This window comes from Quercus robur, chromosome 10 (assembly GCF_932294415.1).
Source record: "Quercus robur chromosome 10, dhQueRobu3.1, whole genome shotgun sequence".
Taxonomy (NCBI): Eukaryota; Viridiplantae; Streptophyta; class Magnoliopsida; order Fagales; family Fagaceae; genus Quercus; species Quercus robur.
Window position 1 is genome coordinate 8,146,108 of NC_065543.1, and position 23,850 is coordinate 8,169,957.

The 23,850-nt window shown below is 33.6% G+C and overlaps 1 pseudogene; it reads right to left on the reverse strand.

The window, feature by feature from the left end:
* Window positions 1–920: 920 nt before the first annotated feature.
* The window catches only part of LOC126702099 (ankyrin repeat-containing protein At5g02620-like), a 150,960-nt pseudogene continuing 128,030 nt past the window's right edge, over window positions 921–23,850 (reverse strand).

Sequence of the window (23,850 nt, forward strand, 5' to 3'; positions counted from 1 at the left end):
GCTAACCGCTGTTCGGTAGCCCAGGCTTAACCTTTCAAGCCCACGCTCTACAAATGATATTATTCAGGCCCTTAAACATACGAACCCAATATCTTTTTTGGGTCGCTACAAATTGTGTCCCTACAATAAGGATTGTTATTTTTGATGAGTATCAGTAAAAATTACAAGAAGTTTGACTTTTTTTGAACAAATTTCATGATCTTCTACTACACATTCTTTCAGTAAGTACTTATCAACAAACTTTTTGAATATTTATTATTATTATTATTTTCCTTAATAACTTCCCACCCCTGGGCAAAAAAAAAAAAAATTTAATAGGATTTTTATGATTTGTTATTATTAATAGATTTGATTGATACTTTTTGTGTGTGATTAATTAATGATGTGGAATATAAATTAGAAAAATGTAATTTGAATAAAAAATGTGTCCTAGAATTTCTATAAGTTGATCATGTGCCCATCACTTGACAAAATTTCCCTCATAGACATAACAAAATTTCTTCTTATTCTTATTGCTATCCATGAAAGTAAGCTAAACGGGAACCACGTAAAGCTTTAATTGGTGTTCTGTTGTGCGTGTCTAATTTATTTTTAAGCTCTCTTTGTTTTTATAAATTTTTTTGGAGGTTTTTAAAGTTATAATATTTTCACAATTAATCTCATGCAAGAGTGACATCCAAAGGTATTTTTCTACCACAAACTGGTATTGAAACTTCTGCTTTCACAACACTAACTATATTGGATACCATACCATAGAGACATATATAATAAAGAACTCTTACAAATGTATATATTGTATAATATATGATAGATTGACTCGGTAATTAGCTAACCAACCTAAACCATTTTCCTGCATTTATGGAGGGGTACACTCGTTAGCATGGCCCATTAACTAATTATAAAATTACTCATAGTTGCTCAAACATTTGATAATCAAAATTATTCTTATTAAATAGTCACACTGAGTCAACAGAATTTAAATAGTCTTACAAGGAACGATTTGAAAAATTAATCAAAGCATGAGGATGCAATAACTAAAACAGTTGTACCAAGTTCGTAACAGTCTCCGGATACTACACTGGAAATGAAAATTTCCGTCTACGGCGACAAAGAAGCACGTGGCAATATACTTCTCATACTACTTCTTTGTCGAAGGAAATTCCTACTACTTCTCATCCACTTCTCAAGAGCATCACCAAGGAAATTCCTGAATTTGCACAACCTGTCTAAAATCCAATTAGGACAAAAGAAGTACAACCTGTCTAAAATCCAAAACGAACCCACTCTCAATATTTCGAGGAAATAATTTAAACATCCGATACATATGAAAAAGACGGGGATGAAGTAGAACAATCCGATGACAGAATTGGCAACGGCGAGATCCCAGGAATGCATTAACACAGCGTATGTGCCCAAAACAAATGCCACCATCATTGTTCCCATGGAAGATATGGAAGCGAAGAAGGCCAGTGTGGCCAGTAGGAAAGAAAAGTCTCCAAGGTTCTGCTCGTCAAACAATAGTGGCATGAATAGGTGGAAAAAGGCAGCAGAACAAGATTGCACCATGGCTATGGTATTTGTAATAATAAATGCTTTGAAAGCAGTATTTCTGATCAGAACTGGAGAGCCTGAGTGTGGGCCTTCTTGACCTATGAAACCCCCAGGCATGGTAATACCAGCTGTAAAAGTCACGGTTGCAATGAGTGTGTCCACTACCAAATGGGTTTCGGATGTTTTTTTCATGATAGAAACAAATCGGATTTTACGGGAATTATAGGCTTCCTCCTCCCACTGCAATAAATCAAATAGAAAACTCTTTTGTTTGATATAATGTTCTCCTAAGAATTTTCGAAATTCCGCCAGACGATTATTACGAGGGAATGCAATTTCATTATCTCCAAACTGTGCAACATGTAGAAAAATAATAGTTAGGAGAATTATAATTACTAGGGGCCAGGAATGCAAAATTTTGAAAGGATGACGCTGGACAACTGCCGTGAGACTGGGAGCAACAGAATTTTTGCTGCCACTAGCCTTGCAACTGCAGCGTTGTACGTCTTAATATTGGCATGTACGGTCACACAGTTTTAACATATTTTAATTTTAGGATATGGAAACTATTCCAAACATATATATATATATATATGCCAAGTATCTTACTTTGACGGGGCAGGACTTTGACCTTTGAAACATTGTTGCACTCCTTTGATTTACAGATTCCTGAAAAAAAAAAAAAAAAAGCCTTGAGAAAAGTGTGTACTAAGAGCATCAATATTGAAGAATGCTACTCTATCTTATTTTACCATCCCAAAAAATTACTTTATCAATTATACCATATCATTTTACAATACATCCTACATCCAAAAACTCTATTATTTTACTTTTTCATTAAAATATTATTTTTTTAATCTTTCTTTATTATTTCTTTCACATCATCACTTTTTTTCAACTAAGGGGTGGAATAAAATATATATATATTTTTTCAACATAGTGCTATAGTACAATTCTAAGAGCATTAGCATTGGGAAATGCTAATGCTATATCTAAGAGAAATTTAGCATTTTACACCTAAAAAACCATTGCATCAGGAAATTGTAAACAGCAGTATTGCAAATTTTTTTGCAATACTGCTACAGTACAATTCTATACATAGAATTGTACTGTTCACAGAATGGTAAAAAATTAATAATATTATAATCCTCTATTTCAACCGAAATTTCTCTCTCATCCCTCTCATTTTTTCTCTTCTCTTCTCACTCTTCCTTCTCTTTCTCCATCTGCTCTCTCCTCTCCGAAGCATCATTGCCAAAATTTCTCACCCATCTCTGAAATTTCTCACCCATCTCACACGGCCACTCCCTCATCTCTCATCGCACGGCCTGCCTCTCTCTCGTTGCACCGATGCTGGGTTTTGGATTTTTGAGGTTGGAGGTTGGATTAGCGTGGATCGGCGAGCTGGGTTTGGATCATTGGGCTGGGATCGGTTGATCGGTGGGTTCGAAATGGTGGATCTGTTGATCGGTGGGTGGATCGTTTGGGTGGATCTTCGGTAGCTCCGATGGTGGCTCCGATGACGATTTTTGGGTATTTCGACGGCCTGGGTGTGGGTTTGTTGATCGGTGGTTTGGGTTTGCTGATCGGTGGCTTGGGTGGTGGTCGTTGATGGTTTGATGGTTTGATCAGTGGCTTGGGTGGTGGGTTTGTTGATCGGCGGCCTGGTTTGATGGTTTGATCAGTGGCTTGGGTGGTGGGTTTGTTGATCGGCGGTCTGGTTTGGGTGGCTCTGTTGATGGTTTGTGTTTGTGTGTGTGTGGCTTTGTTGTGGTTGGGTGGTGGCTGAAGTGGCTGGTTATTCTGGGTTTCTGATGGGTTTTCGATGGGTTTTTTTTTTTCTTTTTCCTTCTGTTGTGATGCTGGGTTTTTTTTTTTTTTTTTTTTTTAGTATGGGTTTTTGTTCCGGTGGGATTTTGGTGAGCAGTGGGCAGTGGTGGCTTGGGTTTTTCTGGGTTTTTGTTCCGATGGGTCTGTGTGTGGCTTTGTGTGTTGAGCTGGTGCTAAAGGTTGAAGGAGAAAGAGAGGAAAAAAAAAACTGTTGGAAAGCCTAGGAAAACAAAAGTTTCAGTTAGAAAAAAATATTAAAGAGAGATTAAAAAATAATATTTTAATAAAAATAGAAGTTTGGGATGTGGAAGTATTGTAAAATTGGATGGTATAAATGATAAAGTGATTTTTAGAATTGTAAAATAGAATAGCTTTGCAATTTCCCAATGCTAATGCTCTAAGTTTAGAATTGCACCATAGCACTATTGCAAAAAATTTTGCAATAGTGAGGTATAGCATTTTTTGATGCAAATGTTTTTTAGCTATGAAATGCCAAAAAGACCTTAGATATGGCATTAGCATTCTTCAATGCTAATGCTCTAAAGATGTGAATATGTGTATGAGACAATCATTACTTTTTTTTTTTAAATATGTGTATGAGACATTACTTTTTTTTTTTTTTTTTGGCGTTAAATTACAAATTTCTTCATTTAACTTTGATCGACTTTCAATTTAGTTCCTTAATTTTTTATTTTTTCTCATTTTTGTTCTTTAATTTGTTTTCAATTTAATCTTCCATTAAGTTCCATCAAATCTTCCCATTAGTTTTAGGATCTTTCACTTTCCAAAATGAAGTCATTTTGGTGGACTTTGACAATGCAGATTGTATGAAAGTAGATGGAAGGATTACAGTTAGAAAAAAATGAAAGTATAAAGAACATAAGGGGAAAAAAAAATAAAAGACTGAATTGAAAATAAGTCAAAGTTAAAATGTGTCATTTAAATTTATCTCTTTTTCTTATAATGTTTTGATATGTTTTTAATAAATAAAAAGAAGTAAATATGCTATAAAATAAAAATTTTCCATCATTACAAGAGAAAAAATTGTGTTACCTTTTCTTTTGATAATTCTATGGCATCAAGGTTTTGTTCGTTGAAGGCCATCTTTTTTACTCTATCGTGATGCATGAGATCCTTTATATATGGCAATGATTTGAAATGGAGGAGAGGTGTGTTCCCGCTTTCATCCTTTTCATTCAAAAGGTTTCTGAGTGCATTCCAACCTCTCTTGTCAACTAGTTCGCTACAATCAGGACAATATTTTAAAATCTCATTCACTATTTTTACATGGCCTCGATCAGCTGCAATGTGAAGAGCCGTCATGTCCTTTGTGTCTTTCTTGTATGCCATAGATCTATCATTTTCCAGTAATATCTTTATTGTACTATAACCATTGAAGTACGCAGCACAGTGAAGCGGAGTCAAACGTTGGTTATATTTTTGAGCACTTAGTGCTTCAGGTTCTATTTTTTTCTGAATTGCACCTGTCATTTCTATTAGAATTTAAATATGTTAGACATATATAATCATTTTCTAAAAGACCTCTAGAGTTCTTAGGGTACTTTACCATGTAAAGTTTTTATAATCTGAACCTTTCATTTATAATAAATGATCTAGATTTTGTCATATCATTAATCCACTAACAAATCTATAAAAATAATAATTTTAAAAAATAACTGCTCATAAATGATAGTTATTACCTTAAATGCAAATAGTGGCTATGACATTGCAGCATTAAATGCAAAAGAAATTTGCTTATTTAGAAAATTGATTATTATGCACATAGACCAAGAAGCATATATATATGAATGGTAGAGACACCTAGGTTTTCATTCTAATTTTTTTAGTCTTCTATTAATTCTATTAAAATTAAGCATATACATGTTTTTTTTTTTCCTTTTTTCTTTTCAAGTACATGATTGGCACTTAGGATCATAAAATATGATTTTTCTATGTCCCATTTCAGTCAAACCTGTGCTTTGAAATTAACTACCAAAACGATTTGTAGAACAAATTGAAAAATGAAGAGGGGAAGGAAAAGATGACTTCACGTTTTCTTAGAGACTTGATTTAGGTAAAAGAGGTAAGACAATAATTATCATTTATGAGTAGTTATTTTTTAAACCATTACTTTAGGGGATTTATTAGGGGATTAGTGATATGGAAAAATCTGGACCTTTTATTATAAATGAATGGTTAAGATTAATAGAACTCTATACAGTAGAGTATCCTAAGAACTCTAGAAAATCTCAATCCTTTTAAAAGATAGAAAAAACATTCATAAGTGAGTTTATTGATTCTATCAAATAAAAATCCTCTGTCCCATTATGAGGGTTCAGTTTTATGCTCTAAGTACTGATTGCAGCCTATCCCTCATTCATTTTTTATTATTATATAAAGAAACTAAAGTTTAAGATTAAAAAAAAAAAAAATCAAACACATAACATATTATAGTTGGTGGAGCAAAAAATTGTAACTCTAAGAACATTACAGTGGATTTTTATTTTGGTCTCTCTACTCTCTTTGCATAAGTGAACTAACAATAACATGCTGTAACATTTTTACTCAATCTATTTGGTATAAAATTGTATCAATTAAGCTTGAATTTTTTTAAAAACTTTTGAAGGAACGACCATGGCCCCTTAGTCTTATAATAATTCTGTCACCGGTGGGGAATGGTACAAGAATTTTTATTTTCTATAAAATGACAGCAATGTACTACATAGTGGAAATGGCACTCTAGTCCCTCCTTAAATTATTTCTCTCTAATTTAAATTTTAAAGAAATACTTTTTTGTTGGGATGAAACAATCTGATACAAACTAAATTCTAATTAAATTAGGTTTGTTCCTCTAAATAAAATTATTTTTTTAATAAATTCTCAAATTAAATTTTTTATTTGTTAATATTGATTAAATAAATATATCAAACATAATATATTTTATCAAATTTTGCTTGCATGTTGCACAGACCCGCGGTCAAGATAGAAAACACTTTATGGCGTTACTCTTTAGTACTAAACCATGCATTATACTGGAATGTTGAAAAAATAAATAGGCATTAGTGCATTACCATCATCGTTCCAAATCACTGCAGCGTGCAACGTGGTTCCACCAAGTGGTCCATCATGAGTTAATGATGTGCAGTTTTCTAAAATGTGAAACACCATCTCCCTGTAATTTCTCTCCACAGCCATGTACAGTGGAGTCTCACCAGCAACATTAGCAGAATACGAAATATCTTTACCATTTTTAACCAACAGTTTCACCACTTCAAGATGATTATTACGTACAGCCTCATGCATGGCCGTCTCATTTTCTTTATTCTTCATCTTCAGCATCTTCTTGACCTCACTTTTGGGGTCTTGTTGGCGCCTTTTTGCATGTTCAATTAAAACTTTCACGATGGCAGCATCCCCATATCTTGCCGCGATATGCAAGGGAGTTTCACCTTTGACATTAGCTTGCCTTAGCAGTTCTGGACACTTTGTAAGAATTTCTTCAACAAAGTCGGTTGATGATTCTGATTTCTCAAATAAGGTTGTGAGGTGAATATGAAGGACTGTGTTTCTATTTGGGGTTAGTAGTTGTTTAAGAGGCTTTGGAATATCTTTGAAGACCTCGATTTTGCCTTCTGCTGCAGCCGTGTAATATACAGGTTCCATGCCAATGCTGTCCTTTGTTTTGATATGTTTGACAGAGTAAAGATGAAGGCAACTAGCTCGTCAAAACAAAGGGACTTTATAAATTGATTATCAAAAAAAAAAAAGGGACTTTATAAATCCGAGGAGTGAGTTAATTAAATCGCCCCCCGTACAAACTCTTGTCTATGTTACTATGCCATAACAGCTACCTTCAATTTAACTTCAATGAAGGGGAACGCTTATTAGGTCCTCACGGCTCTTTCTTTCTTTTTTTCGCTCATAATTACCTAGAATCATTACGGGAAAGAGTGTAACGAAGGTTATGGTAAAAAAATTAGAGAAAAGTTAAAAGATATCTTAAGGTTATTATTTTAATAAATATATTTTTTAAAAATTATATAAAAATGTAAATTTGAACGTTTTTTTTTTTGGTTGCTTCTATCATGCCTATGATCTTTTTTTTTGGTTAAAGGGGAATTGCATTAAACTAGAAAGACAACAACGAAGCAGGGCAGTGCCTGCTCAAATGCAAACCACTCAGATCAAAGTCTAATAAACTAGAAATGTTCATAGGCGGACTTTCAAAAATCACAAAATCAGCAGCTTGACAGCCACCCTTGCGAGCTAAAGCATCTGCACATCTATTCATCTCATGATAACAATGCCTGAAACACGTCCAGGGAATCTGTGAAAGCAGATTCCTGTAGTCATCCATGATGGACGAAACAAAAAGATTGGAATAATTCGGATTACTCAAAGTGTCCACGATCGCCTTAGCATCTATCTCAACTTCAACAGCTTGGCATTTACGGTTGACACAGAGGCTTAAACCATCCCAGAGAGCCCAAAGTTCGGCAAGGAAACAAGTAGTCACCCCTACTTTGCGAGCAAAACCCACAATCCAACTCCCATTATCATCTTGGATCAACCCCCCGCCTCTTGCAATACCCAGATTACTGAGTGAAGAACCATTGGTATTCAATTTAAACCAGCCTGAATCTGGTTTTGTCCAGCGAACAGGTCTAGGGACACAACTAGAGGCCTCTCTGGTAGGTGCAGCGCAGAAGGAATATTCCAAAACACTCCGCGTGATTAGTTTTGTAAGTTGAGGGTTTGGACCTTGATTCTTAAATAAAACCTGATTCCTGTGCTTCCAAATTATCCAAATTACAAAGAGAAAGGTTGTGCTGCACGGGATATAATAATGACCACTAACCTGGTGATTAGTACCATTTTCTTCTAGCCAAACAAAGACGTTGCTGGTGAAGAAACGGTTATTAAGACTATTAACGCCTAGCTAGGATCACACGGGCTTCACAACATCACAATCTCGGAGAGCATGTAATATGGATTCGCTACCTGAATGACAGAGGGGGCATCCACTCTCGGTCACAATTCCTCTCCTAGCCAAGCACTCCCTCACCTCGATGTTATTATGAAGGCATAACCACACAAAAGATTGAATCCTAGGTAGAATCTTCGCCTTCCAAATCCAGTTACCCCCAAAAATGACAGGCCTTACCTGGTTCATGGCTATCTTGTATGCTGACCCAAGGGTAAACATACCATGATCCGAGTCCTTCCACGCCAATTTATCACACCCACGGGATGCCACAGCATATGGAATGTCCTGTAACTCCAGTTTTAATGAATCTGGGAGCTCAAAAGAAGTTGCAGACCAGTCCCACCCATTTGCTGACACCACATCCCTTACCCTTAGATCCACACTTTCACATTGAATAGGGCCTTGGATGACCTGCCTAAGAGGACCAAACTTTGTCCAGTTATCGTCCTAGAAGCTAAGATTACTCTCTCGGCCGATTGTCCATCTCACCCCCTTTTGGAAAACTACTGATCCCTTCTTCATAGCTAACCAGATTCTGGAGCAAGGAAGCTTATCTTTGTTACTAGAGCTTAATCTCCGAACATTACAGTATTTCCCCTTACGCACTTTAACCCACAGAGAATCCCTTTCAATCTGAAATCTCTAATTGAGCTTTGCTAGTAGAGCTAAGTTCCTACCCCTTGCCGTTTGGAATCCCAAACCACCCTCCTTCTTTGGTTGAGTAACTTTTTCCCAACCCACCCAGTGCACTTTTCTTGCCATTTCCAATGAACCCTACAAGAAGTTCCTGTTTACTCTATCAATCCCATCAATGATTTTACCTGGGAGATGATTGCACTGCATAACATAGTTGGGAATGGTTGAGGAAACATGTTTAACAAGCACAGCTCTACCAACTAAGGACAACAAATTTGCTTTCCAGCCTGACAACTTTTGCTTCACACGATCTAGAAGAAAATTAAAATCATTAGCCGAGGACCCCGGGTGTTTTAAAGGAATACCAGGATACTTCCCAAGATTGGGAGTAGACTGAAAACCCAAAATATCACGAAGAGACTCCTTATTTTCTCTTCCAACATTTGGGGAAAAATAAACCCTCGATTTTGCCCCACTCACAAATTGCTCGGATCTACTACAAAACTCATGAAGCACCTCCCTGATCACCAAACAATTTGCTTGATCAGCTTTAGCGAAAAGAACCAGATCATCTGCAAAAAAGAGGTGAGAGAACGCCAAGCCACTCTTAGATGCCCGAATTGGATTCCATCTTTTCTTGCTACATTCCTCTTCAATAAGCTGCCCTAGGAAGTCCATGCAAAGAATAAAGATGTATGGAGATAATGGATCGCCTTGCCTGATGCCTCTGGAGGGAAGAATAGGATCCAAGGTCCCCCCATTAACCAAGATCGAAGTGGAAACTATAGAGATACAACTCATAACCAGCTTTATAAGACTCTACGGGAGGTTAACCCTGTTAAGCATGACTCTGATAAAGCTCCACTCAAGCTTGTAATAAGCTTTCTTCAAATCAATTTTAATTGCCATGAAACCAGTCCTACCCTTCTTCCTACTGATAGTATGGATGAGGTCTTGGGCAATTATAGCATTATACGTGCCCCTTCGCCCTGGCACAAAAGTAGATTGGAGCGACGATATGAGATTACCAAGCAGGGGTCTCAGTCTGGCAACCAAAATTTTTGAGACTATCTTATATATCGTATTGCACAGGCTAATTGGGCGATAATTGCTGAGGGTTTTTGGTCCAGGAATCTTGGGATCAATTATTTGATATCATGTCTTCTTCTTTTCTTTTCTTTTTTTCATAAATTGGTCTAATAATTAAAAAGAAAAATCACATTATCACTCTGTTTGGTCACAATAAAAATAAGTAAAGATTGACATAAACACATAAATTTGAACATATTAAAAAAACTTAGGAATGAAAAACAAACTTTTTTTAAGAGGTAGTTTTTACCTATGAACTTCGCTCCTAATCATTACTTTTTACTATCAAACAGTATTTTAGCAATTTTTTTCTTTACTTAAGAACCTTATTATATTTAATTTGGCCCCTATGAAGAAATATCTGACTTCACTATTATTTACACAATTTTTTTTTATCACTGACAATTAGTTGCCTAGAAAATTACGACAGAAAATAGTGTGATAATGTTATGATAATAAAATTAGGAAAAAGTTAATCAATGTTCTAGACACTAGTTTAAGAAATTTTTTATTAAAAAAAATAATTAATTTTTTTGAGAATTTTTTTTAATATATATTTTTTATAAAAATAATATTAAAATTTTTTTTTACAGTCGTCCATTACCAAATATTCTAAGAGTTATCAGCTCATTTTTTACTCACTTTATTACCTTATTTGATTTTTTGAGAGACGGAGAGAGAAAAGATGAACGCAACTCTTTTTCCTTTTGGGCAGAAACAAAATAACTGCATATATTTAATATCGTGTACGTATAGAGTTAATTTACCCGTGAAAAGTAACCCGTACGTACAGGCAAATTTATATCACTTGTCGGCTAATGACAAATGTAGGTTACACGAGAATTTTATTTACAAGTTGAAAGTTGCAAATTGCAATTCAATAAAGGTGGAGTTGTCATATATTGGCTGGCAAAATGTACTCTCAACGATGGACTTTTAAGTCAATACCAATAAAAACTTGTTACCGATACGAAAACAATTGTTGCGTACGTACTATGTAGCATTTCTCATTAAAATTTCTTTCTATGTATTATTGTGAGTAGGTAGACTATTATGGCATCCATCTGTCACCATTCATAGCAAATCAATGACTCAGTCACGGGCGTCGGGGTGGGGTCCAAAATTTTGAATTTTTTAAAAATATATATAGTTATTTTAATATTTTCAAAATTTAATCTACAAAAATAAGAGTTGACTTTCCTAAATATTTGATTTAGTCCAATGATACTTTTAAAAAAAAATTGGTCTAATAATTATAGAGACATAACATTATTTTTCACAATTCTATTTATTTTATTGTAAAATATGCTCTTATATCTGTTAAATATTTGATAAAGTTTGGCACCAAACATATTTGAATTTATATCTTTTTCAACCAGTTATGTGGCAATTAGCAAGTCATTGACTCATTAAAAAAATAATGTCACTAAAACTATACATGAAATGTCTCTTTAGTTACTACATAATGGGTTAGAGCAAGAAAGCTTCAAATATGTTTGAAACTTAACTTATTCTTCCAAGTTTTGGATCATTCATGTTTTTGAAAATTTCATTAGTTCAATTGAAAGATTTTTTACTTACTTTAGTATAAAATTTTATAATTTGTATCGAAAATGAAAATTTTTAAGAATTTCACTATAAAAATAGTAAAAATGAATTTTATTTTATGAAAGATGGCCACCAAACATAATTTTGATTGAAATTATTATCCTTTTTTGTTGTTGTTTGGTGTGTGTATATATATAACTTATTAAATAAAAAAGTGTTTGTATATAATAAAAAAGCGTGTCTATGTGTATGTGGGGGTTGTCTTGATAAATATATTAGAGTTGCAACTTGGCCCCTCAAACAAAAATTCTTGGCTCTGCTCCTGGACTTGGTTGTCATGAATTTTCAAACCTACACCCGCCAATCTCCAACTACCACCTTAAAACTTAGAAAAATTCTACTTCTATCCTTTTTGCGTCATAACTCTGCAACAATTTTAATATAGTAGACTAAAAATAGTGGATGCATATATTTAAAAGTAACAAATAACTAATCACAATCTACCACATAAAATAGTTGTAAAAAAAAGTGTAACAAAATTATGGTCCAATAATAACTCTAAAACCTATGCATAGGAAACTGGTTTGTAAAAATTTAAGCGATATATTAGACATATTAGCATAATAGCATAAGTCTAAGCTCATTCTACTTTGTGTATGATAAGTCTAGGATTTAGCATACTAGATATACTCATACATGGTTGCTGTTTTTTTTTTTTTTTTTTTTGGTTGCTAAATTAAAAATGGGTAGGGGGCAACCTGAGTAAACTGGCTTGTAAAAATTTAATATAGGATTTGTACTATACTTTTATATGATAAAGATGTAGTATTTCTTAAGGGTTTTCTCTGTGGATACATATAGGTTGCTAGACTAAACCATGAAACTCTTGTATTCTTGTGTTCTCTATTTTATTATTGTGTTCTCTATTTTATTATTTCACTTCCATGTATATTTTAGCGTATTCAACACTATGCATAGAAACTGGCTTGTAAAAATTTAAGTGATTATTTTATTAAATCCATTATAGTTCGTGGATGAATCTTTAGATTTCTTGATTTTTTTTTTTCAATAATTCCTTTTATTTCACAGCACATAATTACTATGGAACTCTAACCAATGCCAAAAAAAAAAAAAAAAAAAAAAAAAAAAAAAGTGCGCATTTTGTCCTACAACGTTAAAGGTTGTGTGACACTTAACCCTCGATAAATTTCTCCCAAAAGTTAGTTATCTTACTATATAATTTTTTTTGTTATCACATTGATTCATGCTTAAAATTTTTGTTTTCATTTGATGGATTAAAAATTTTATGCTAGGAATATTATATACATATGTTTTATAGTATGTTTCATGTTGGTTATTGATTATTATAAACAATTTACCTTTGAAGAATTTGGGTTAAACATAGTATTACTTAATTATATTTTACATGATATAAATTTTTGTTCATTTAATGTTAATATCCAAATTTTCAAAACTTGAATTCATTGCCCTTATATTTCAAGTAAGAATTATTTATCATGGATCCTTGATGTTGAGATCCACTTGAGTCATTAAACTTTTGAGATATTCTCAAAGATGGCAACAAAGCATCCTAATAGAATCACACAAAAGCAATTATTTCTATTTGCCATCAACTCTATGAAGAATTAAAAATGGAATAACTTATCGTAAAATTAAGATCTCAATGTTCTTGTTGAATAATTTGAAGGAAAGATAAATTGCATTTTTGTTATTAAATAGGGCTTACCTAATTCCATAGCATAGCACAGCAAATTAAATTTACAATTAATTCCCTTAAAGTATTTTGATTATGCAAGAAGACAACAAGGAACACAATGATCAAATTTTTCGAAATGTGGATGCAATCTTGAATGGCATCGGATAATTTTACTAATCTTGAAGACATTCGATTTATTTTGCTGAAATTTGTGGTTGAAATAGTATTTTTGTGACCTCAGGACCTTTTGTGAAATTTTAGAATAGTTTAGGGGTTTCTTCATAATTTAGAAAAGTTTGGGTGCTTTTTTGTTATTTTGGAAATTTTTGGGGATAAAAGTGTAATTTTAGGAATTTTAAGGACCAAAATGTAAATTTGAGAGAGTTTTGGGGTTTGAAATGTGATTTAGTTAAAGTTTGGGATTTAATATATAAGTAAAGAAAAATTTCAGGTTAAAAATGTAATTTTGGAAAAAGTTGAGGGTTTGAACTTGATTTGAAAATTGTTATTGTTTTTCTAATTTTTATTTCTTGGGTTTTGGATTTTAATTTGAGTTAGCCTTCGGTGTCCATTAGTTTAGGATACGATCGATGGAAGTGGATTAATTTCAAAACGGGTAGGTTGAAGGTGTTGGGTGGGTCTGCTGTATATATGTTGGGTTGAGATCTTAAGGTTGGGCTTCGGCTTTATGAATTTCAGAGTGAAATTTTTTTTTTTTTTTTGAGAAAGAATTTCAGAGTGAAATTGTTTGCAGGGTGGATCATTTCGTGGCTTCCATTGAAAAAAAAAAGAAAAAAGAGAGAATAATGATATGCTTTTGGTCTTCCTTCGGATATATATTGATTTCACCATATGCTTGTTTGCATTCTGCAACTTTCGTCATTTTTTGGTTCTTCATTCTCGTACCCAAACAGATTTTCCCCGAAGACTGGGCTTCATTTTTCTCTCTGCAAAAGGTCAGTTTGAATTAATAATTTCAGCCTCTGACTCGGTAATTAGCTAACTAGCCTAAACCATTTTCCTGCATTTATGGAGGGGTGGCATCGGATCATATATACACCTGCCTGTGTTACAGCACTTGTCAATTAATTAATTATAAAATTGCTCATAGTTGCTCAAACATTTGATAATCAAAATTATTCTTAATAAATAATCACACTGAGTCAATAGAATTTAAATAGTCTTACAAGGAACGATTTGAAAAATTAATCAAAGCGTGAGGATGCAATAACTGAACACAGTTGTACCAAGTTCGTAACAGTCTCCGGATACTACGCTAGTTCGCCAGCACGTGGAAATGGAAAAAAAAAAAAAAAAACTAATTCCGTCTACAGCGATTAAAAATACCGACAATACGCTCATAAAGGTCGAAGCAACCATCGAGAATACAGCTTGTCTAAAATCCAAGACGAACCCAACCCGCTCTCAATATTTCGAGTAAATAATTTAAACATCCGATAGTTACGAAAAAGACGGGGATGAAGAAGAGCAATCCGATGACAGAATTGGCAATGGCAAGACCCAAGGAATGCATTAACACAGTGTATGTGCCCATAACAAATGCCAGCACCATTGCTCCCATGGCAGATATGGAAAGGCAGAAGGCCAGTGAGGCCAGTAGGAAAGAAAAGTCTCTAAGATTCTGCTCATCAAACAATAGTGGCGTGAATAGGTGGATGAAGGCAGCAGAACAAGATTGCACCATGGCTAAGGTATTTGTAATAACAAATGCTTTGAAAGCAGCATTTCCCGTCAGAACTGCAGAGCCTGGGTGTGGGCTATCATGATCTCTGAAATCCCCAGGCATGGTAATACCTGCTGTAAAAGCCACGGTTGCAATGAGTGTGTCCACTACCAAATGGTGTTGGGATGCTTCTTTAATGCTTTTAACAAATTGGTCTTTACGGGCTTCCTTCCACAGCAATAAATCAAATAGAAAATTCTTTTGTTTGATATAATGTTCTCCTAAGAATCTTCGAAATTCCGCTGGGCGAGGGAATGCAATTTCATTATCTCCAAACTGTGCAACATGTAGAAAAATAATAGTTAGGAGAATTATAATTACTAGGGGCCAGGAATGCAAAATTTTTGAAAGGATGACACTGGACAACTGCCGTGAGACTGGGAGCAACAGAATTTTTGCTGCCCCTAGCCTTGCAACTGCAGCGTTGTACGTCTTAATATTGGCATGTACGGTCACACAGTTTTAACATATTTTAATTTTAGGCTATGGAATCTATTCCAAACATATATGCCAAGGTACATATCTTACTTTGACAGGGCAGGACTTTGACCTTTGAAACATGGCTGCACTCCTTTGATTTACAGATTCCTGAGATAAAAAAAAAAAAAAAAAAACCGCCTTGATGAAAGTAAGTGCGTACTAAAGATGTGAATATGTGTATGAGACAATCATTACTTTTTTATATTTTTTATTTTAAATGTGTATGAGACATTACTTTTTTTTTTTTTTTTGCGCTAAATTACAAATTTCTTCATTTAACATTGATCGATTTTCAATTTAGTTCCTTAATTTTTATTTTTTCTCATTTTTGTTCTTTAATTTTTTTTCAATTTAATCTTCCATTAGAGCATTAGCATTGGGGAATGCTAATGCCAAATTTAAGGAAAATTTGACATTTAAAGCCTTAAAAACTCTTGCATCAGGGAATTGTAAACAACAGTATTGCAAAATTTTTTGCAATACTACTACAGTACAATTCTAAACATAGAATTGTACTGTACACAGTATTGTAAAAAAATAATAATATTTTACTAGCGTGTTTCCCCGAAGCTTCTCTCTCATCAGCGCATTCTGCGTGGGCTCTTCTCTCTCTATTCCTTCTCTGTTTCTCCATCTGCTCTCTCATCTCTGAAGCTTCATCGCCATCTCCGAAATTTCTTAGCCATCTCCGAAATTTCTCACCCGATTCACCCTCACCCATCTTAACTGATTCCGATCTCCATCACTGAAGCTTCACCCTCAGCCATCTCCATCGCTGAAACTTCACCCTCACCCATTCACCGGAAACAAGCCACAAGGGTTTCTTACTCAAGTAAATGACCAACTCTGCCACCGAAACTATTTCAGAGCCAATTCACCCACAAAACTCACGCCATACGAGGATGGTGGGCGGTGATTAGGTCGGGATCTACAAGGATGGTGGCAGCAGTTGTTGGGTTAAGACAAGTGGTGGGCAGCAGTGGCAAGGTCACAATTTGGAGCTTGCTGTCATGGGTATGAGTTTTTATTTTTAAGATTTGATTTGGGTTTGAACAGTAAATTATGTGATGTTGGATGGTTGAAATTGTTTGGGTTTGAGGAGGATGGATGGGTAGTGATGGTTGGTGCCGTGGTGGACGGCGATTGTGGGTCTCACTATTCTTGCCATTGTGGGTATGGGATTTTATTTTTTGAAATTTTTTTGATTTGGGTCTGTTTGGTTGAATTGATCTATGTTTCCTTTTGGAAAAAAAAAAAAAAAGAAAAAAAAAAAATAGAGTCAGCAATCTTCAATCTCAATTCTAGCAAAATAGATGCAAAGGGTGCCTTTTGTTTTTAGTTTTTTGGGTCTTTCTGGGGAAAAGAAGTTTGCGGCTTATTGGGATTGAATGATGGTTTTCATTACAAGAAAGGAGCTTTGTTCTGAAAATGATAGAGAGAAAGAGTGAAAGAAATTTATCGGAACAAAATTGTAGATTTTTTGTTTTTATTTTTGAATGCTCTGTAAATTTTTTTCCCCAAATGAGACTAGGTTTGGTTTTGGAAAATGAATACAGATTTGATTTCATTTTTCTGTATATATGTTTCTTAAATACATGGTCATGTATATCCTTTGATACTGGTTTGAGCTTGAGAGTGAATGAATGAGGTGGTGTTTATGTTTTGGGCAAAGAAGAGGGAAAATGAAGAAATAGAGAACAAGTGACAGTTAGAAAGAAATAATAAAGAAAGATTAAAAAATAATATTTTAATAAAAATAGAGTTTTGGGATGTTGAGATATTGTAAAAAATGGTATGGTATAATGATAAAGTGACTTTTTGGATTGGTAAAATAGAGTAGAATTGGAATTTTCCAATGCTAATGCTCTTAAGTTCCATCAAATCTTCCCGTTAGTTTTAGGATCTTTCACTTTCCAAAATGAAGTCATTTTGGTGGACTTAACAATGCAGATTGTATGAAAGTAGATGGAAGGATTACATTGGAAAAAGATGAAAGTATAAAGAACATAAGGGGAAAAAAAATTAAAAGACTGAATTGAAAACAAGTCAAAGTTAAAATGTGTCATTTAAATTTATCTCTTTTTCTTATAATGTTTTGATATGTTTTTAATAAATAAAAAGAAGTAAATATGCTATAAAAAAAAAAAATTTTCATCATTGCAAGAGAAAAAATTGTGTTACCTTTTCTTTTGTTAATTCTTCACTAGTTAAAGCAATGTCGTAAGCATCAAGATTTTTTGAATTGAAGGCCATCTTACTTTGACAGGGCAGGACTTTGACCTTCGAAACCTAGTTGCACTCCTTTGATTTACAGATTCCTGAAAAAAAAAAAAAAAAAAAAAGGCCTTGAGGAAAGTGAGTGTGTACTAAAGATGTGAATGTGTATGAGACAATCATTACATTTTTTTTTTTTTTTTTTTTTGGTGCTAAATTACAAATTTCTCCATTTAACATTGATCAATTTTCAATTTAGTTCCTTAATTTTTTTTCCTCATTTTTGTTCTTTAATTTGTTTTCAATTTAATCTTCCATTAAGTTACATAAAATCTTCCTGTTAGTTTTAGGATCTTTCACTTTCCAAAATGAAGTCATTTTGGTGGACTTTGACAACGAAGATTGTATGAAAGTACATGGAAGGATTACATTGGAAAAGGATGAAAGTATAAAGAATATAAGGGAAAAAAATAATAATTAAAAGACTGATCAAATTGAAAACAAGTCAAAGTTATTAAAATGTGTCATTTAAATTTATCTCTTTTTCTTATAATGTTTTGATATGTTTTTAATAAATAAAAAGAAGTAAATATGCAACATCCAAAAAGATAAAAATGATACAATGACCTCATGGTTTAGGTTATAAAATAAACAAGTAAAAAAAAAAAAAAAAAAATCGTCATACAGTAAAATAAAATTTTTTTCATCATTGCAAGAGAAAAAATTGTGTTACCTTTTCTTTTGTTAATTCTTCACTAGTTAAAGCAATGTCGTAAGCATCAAGATTTTTTGAATTGAAGGCCATCTTATTTACTCTGTCGTGACACATGAGATCTTTTATATATGGCAATGATTTGGAATGGAGGAGAGGTGTGTTCCCGCTTTCATCCTTTTCATTCAAAAGGTTGCTGAGTGATGATCGGTTTAGGATGACATTGACAACATCCTTGTGAGATGAGTTCACGGCAAAATGAAGTGCATTCCAACCTCTCTTGTCAACTAGTTCGCTACAACCAGGACAATATTTTAAAATTTCTTTCACCATTTTTACATGGCCTCGATCAGCTGCAATGTGAAGGGCCGTCATGCCCTTGGTGTCTTTCTTGTATGCCATAGATCTATCAATTCTCAGTAACATCTCTGTTGTACTATAACCATTGAAGTACGCAGCACAGTGAAGCGGAGTCAAACGTTGGTTATATTTTTGATTAATTAAAGCACTTAGTGCTTTAGGTTCTATTTTTTTCTGAATTTCACCTGTCATTACTATTAGAATTTAAATATGTTAGACATATATAATAATTTTCTAAATGACACAAAGAAGACTTTTAAAAGATAGAAAAAACATTCATGAGTGAGTTTATTGATTCTATAAAATGAAAATCCTCAGTCCCATTATGAGGATTTAGTTTTATGCTCTAAGTACTGATTGCAGCCTATCCCTCATTCATTTACTATTATTATTACAGAAAGAAACTAGAGTTTAAGATTAAAAAAAGAAAAATCAAACACATGACATATTATTGTTGATCGAACAAAAAATGTAACTCTAAGAATATTACAGTAGATTTTTATTTTGGTCTCTCTACTCTCTTTGCATAAGTGAACTAACAATAACACGCTGTGACATTTTTACTCAATCTATTTGCTATAAAATTGTATCAATTAAGCTTGATTTTTTTTTTAAAATTTTTTTTGAAGGGACGACCATGGCCCCTTAGTCTTATAATAATTCTGTCACTGGTGGGGAATGGTACAAGAATTTTTATTTTCTATAAAATGACAGCAATGTACTACATAGTGGAAATGGCACTCTAGTCTCTCCTTAAATTATTTCACTCTAATTTAAATTTTAAAGAAATACAAGTAATAATTAATTATATTAATTTAAATTAATTAGATCTCAAATTTTTTGGTTGGGATGAAACAATCTGATACAAAATAAAATAAAATAATTTTTTAATAAATTCTCAAATAAATTTTTTTATTTGTTAATATTGATAAAATAAATATATATCATACATGATATATTTTATCAAATTTTCCTTGTATGTTGCACATACCCGCGGTCAAGACAGAAAACACTTTATGGCGTTACTCTTTAGTACTAAACCATGCATAGTGGAATGTCGAAAAAATAAATAGGCATTAGCGCATTACCATGATCGTTCCAAATCACTGCAGCATGCAACGTGGTTCCACCATGTGGGCCATCATGAGTTAATGATGTGCAGTTGGCTAAAATGTGAGACACCACTTGCTTATAATTTCTCTCCACAGCTATGTACAGTGGAGTCTCACCAGCACAATTAGCAGAATATGAAATATCTGTACCATTTTTAACCAACAGTTTCACCGCCTCAAGATGATTATTACGTACAGCCTCATGCATTAGGCCAAAAAAACAATTACCTCAACAAATAAAAGAGAAAAAAAATTCTAATTTTCATCCCAATGCATCTAGGGCTTACTTGGACATGGCAAAAAAAATTGAAAAGTCTGAAACTTTGTCTCTCGCACACGCCGCCACACAGTTGCAGCAGTCTTGTAGTTGTAGAACAGAAAAAATCTTTCTTACAGACTTACACAGGTGACTCTCTCTCTCTCTCTCGCTCTCTCTGTCTCCGTTGAGGACTTGGGCTTTGCATTCTTCTTCTTTTTCTTCTTTCAGTTCTTTCTCTTTGCCTTCAGCCTCCTTCAGTCCTTCTCGCCACTGCACTGCCTTTGCCCTCTTCTTCTTTCTTTTTTTAATCTTTTCAGATTTTACTTCTTTGCTTTTCATCCCTTTGTTTAAAAGTAAAAGTTGTCTCTTTCTTTAAAGGTAAAGGTTCTACACTTTCCAGAATTGCAACAGTGTAATGTATGTGCTATGTGTTCAATTTTTCTTGGGTAAACGTATTATGTGTTGAATTTAGACCATAAAAAGTGACTAATTTTGTCCCTTTCTCATTATAATTGTCAGTAAGCTATTGCTATGGGCCCCTCAATTTGTGACTCAATTTTGTGAAGCTTCTGTGCTTGTGCTATGTCATCGTGTGCTCCAAGTATTTGTATTTTCTTTGTTTAGTTTTTTTTTTTTTTTTTCATTGCTTTCTTTTTTAAATTTCTTATAATATATTATTTATTATTATAATAATCAATATATTATAGACAATATTCATGTATTTAGTTATGAAAATTGTTAAAACAAGACTGCGCAACAAAATAGAGGACGAGTTTCTCTCAAATAACTTAGTTGTCTACATTGAAAAGGAAATTACTAAGAACTTCACTACTGACTCAATACTTGATGACTTTAGATCTCTTAAAGAGCGTAAGTTACAGTTTTGAACAAAGATGTTTAGCTTTTATGTTATTGTATGTTTTGCGACTTTGCCCATTTTATAGTTGATCAAAGATATTAAATCATTTTTTTAATTTTGTCTCAGGATTGTTTAATTTTAATTAAATATACTTTGGTATATACGTATTCAGTTATGAAGTATTGTATATTACTATTTTACATTTCATACACACAAAAAAAAAAAAAAAATTATACATGGCCCCCCCAAATATAAATTCCTGGCTCCGCCACTGATCCGAGATAGCAAAGAGGGAGTGAGACGAATCTGGTGGTGGTGGGTGGGTTACAAATTTGGTGGTTGCGATGGTGTTTGTGGACTTTTTTTTTTCCTGGGATTAAAACGTTAGAGAGACCAAGAGAGAAGGAAGAGTGAGACGAGAAGAATAGAGAGAAGGCTTTAGACGTTAGAGACAAAGAAAATAGTGTAAAAATTTGAGAAGAGTTAAAAGATGTAGAAGGGTATTTTTGTCTTATACATAACAAATTTCACTTTTCAAAAATGTTTCTCTTTCTTTGGTAAATGTCATTGTTATTAATACCATTTCGGACCCCGTTTCGGTTTGTCCAGTGGAATGGAATATTTCGGTACCGGCCAATTTCGGCATACCGTTTCAGGGTGTTTCGGGGTTCCTAAAAAATAATTGATATATATATTCTTGTAGAACATAAAATTGTCAATTCTAATAAATAAATAACTAAATATCAAATAATACAAATCATTTAGTCTTAACTCTTAAGTCTTAAACATCAATATAACATCAATTTAACATCACACAATAAGAAGATTTACAAGTCAATAACTAAGATGCCTTGATGAGTTTTGTTTAAAGTATTTCAGAAATACAAGTTGTCAAAGTCTACTTGCCATAAACTCTCTTCTTGCAAAGTTTTTCAAGAGTTTGTGTTAGGATAGATTTTATTGTATTTAACAAGTGAATATGAGTTGAGTGATTTATGACTTCTCTCATATGCTCATTTGTTTGTTGTGGTTTTGTCACGGATTGCCAAAGGGGGAGATTGTTAGGACATATGTATTTCACTTGTTAAGAACATATGTCATTCTTTTATTTAATTGGCTAATCCTTTGACAAAACGCACTTTACTTGTATTTGGGTAGATCTAGGATGTGTTTAATACTTCAAGAAACCATGTTTCAAGATCAAGTGTTGAAGCCTTCAAGTCTGTCCAAGAAAACAAGCTGAAAGTGTAGAGTTACTAAAGCTCGACAACTAGCATGTGTCGAGGTTTAAGAAGTTGTTTCAGCCCCGTGGCTCGACAGCTATCTCGATAGATTCTCGACAGCTTCTATCTGTTGAGATTTACAAAAATAGAATTTCTGATATGTTTTTCTTGGGATCTGTGAATGTGTCTTTGGGCTTTCTTTTCTTCTAACCCTAGACATATAAAAGGATTGTTTTAAGGGCTGTCAAAGTGTTCACAAGTTGCACAAGCGTTGAGCAAACTCTGTTCAAGCAAATTATGACCAGAGATAAAGTTTTACCCTAGTTCATCATTCTTGAAGAAGTTGCTGTGTATTTGCACCAAAGGGTTTTGTGACCAAGCATCTTCTTGATCTTCATTGTGTAGGATGAACTGAAGAATTTTACAGCCAACAAAGTTCTCTAGTTGGTGATTGAAGTCGCGTACTAGGATCTACCCAATTGGTTAGTCACGTACTTGGGAGCCGTGCATCAAAAGGGGAAACTGTCACTACAAAACAAGTCCAATTGGGTGTTGGGGTAAGGCTTCAACTATAGGTTGGTAAGGTACTTGGGATTCCTTTACTTGTAACTGCTTGTTGTGATAATAGTGGAGTTTCGGGAGTGGTGACCTGAAAATCACCCTGTGGGGTTTTTGCCGTTAGGTTTTCTCCATTCGTAAACAAATCATCGTGTTATTTATTTTCCACTGCATAATTAGTTTATTGGTGATTTGTTTGTGCTACCTCGCATTTGCATGTTAATTTGATTAATTAATAACTTGGCTAATTAATCAATTAATTATTTACAAGGGGTCAATACGTTTTGTGGCCTATCATAGGAGATGTGGAAGTTATAGGATGTACCTTGAAGGTAATAGTCCCCATCAAACAGTTATGATTGTGTGTGAGTTAAAGTGTTTTTCTCATGTCTCAAATTGTCATAACATGTTGACACATTTGCAATCTTGCGATGTTCTTCACACACAACACGCATTATTCTTTGCTACTCTTGATACATGTGCAGGTACAATGTGATTTGTTCATCACAAGATTTTACATGTGTTAATGTATACTCACTAAACTGTCTTAACTTGTTTTTGAAATATAAAATTGGTTAGACTTGTTTAGTGTGTGTGTGTGTGTGTGTGTGTGTGTGTGTGTGTGTTTTGAATCTATGAGCGTGACATTTTTTTTCTTGTTGAGAGATTTGTCTTTCACATGTTTTGCATCTTTCTATTATCTTGTTTCATTACATTCATGCATTTATATGGTTTCTTTGTAACCCCTTGATCATCCTTGATCATTTTTATGTTTCTCGAGTGAAGCTTTCTAGCTTCTTGTACCCTTTGTCAATCATGACAAAAAGGGGGAGAGAATATCTGGTTTCTTTTTAAAATTTTATTCTTTTTAAGATTCTACATGTTAGGGGGAGAAATACATATCTCTGTAAGGGGGAGATGTGTTTCATCTTGTTAGGGGGAGTGCTTACCTCCTTCTTCTTATATCTTGG